This window comes from Atta colombica, unplaced genomic scaffold (assembly GCF_001594045.1).
Source record: "Atta colombica isolate Treedump-2 unplaced genomic scaffold, Acol1.0 scaffold69, whole genome shotgun sequence".
Taxonomy (NCBI): Eukaryota; Metazoa; Arthropoda; class Insecta; order Hymenoptera; family Formicidae; genus Atta; species Atta colombica.
The window spans coordinates 507,164-507,973 of NW_017259560.1; positions in this window are offsets into that span (position 1 = coordinate 507,164).

Sequence of the window (810 nt, forward strand, 5' to 3'; positions counted from 1 at the left end):
AATTAAGCACATAAAATAGGCGAATGATTCAAAATTTCGGTTTCGAATCTCTCAGATTCGAAAACTGATCGAATCGAATCCATTGTGATTCGATTTTGTTTATTTCTGTCAACATTCAGGGGCGCGTTTAGATTCTCATTCGAGTGCTCCCCAGATATCATTTTTATTTAATATTTCGTGAGCAACAAAGATAAAATGACATGAATCCCAGTGAGAAATGACAATAGAATCGACATCGAATCATGTTGTTTCGACGTTCGTTTCTCACTGGGGTAGCACTTGAATGAGAATCTGAATACATCCCTGAATATGGATGGTAAAAATGAGACTAATTAATTACAGAATAAATAGATAAATATGTCAAATACATATAAATTTTTAAGCTAAAATCACCTTATTTCTATAATTTTTAAAACAGTAAAACTTCTGACAGTTTAAAATGAAATTCAAATTGGACCGAATTACACTTTATGGAGACTCTTCTTTTGGTCTAAAATTTTGTTAATAATTGCTACAAAGTATTATAAATATTCTTTATATAAATATTTTCTGTATGCCAACTCTAATGTATAACTAATCTTTAACTAATTATGACATTACACGTATCGTAATTATTATTATTATCAATATTATGTTATCATTTTATTTATATTTATTTTCAGTATATTATTACTATTATTTTTTTATTTTCTTTCATAATTCCTTTTCTTCACACACGTACACACACACACACACACACACACACACACACACACACACACACACACACACACACACACACACACACACACACACACACACACACACACA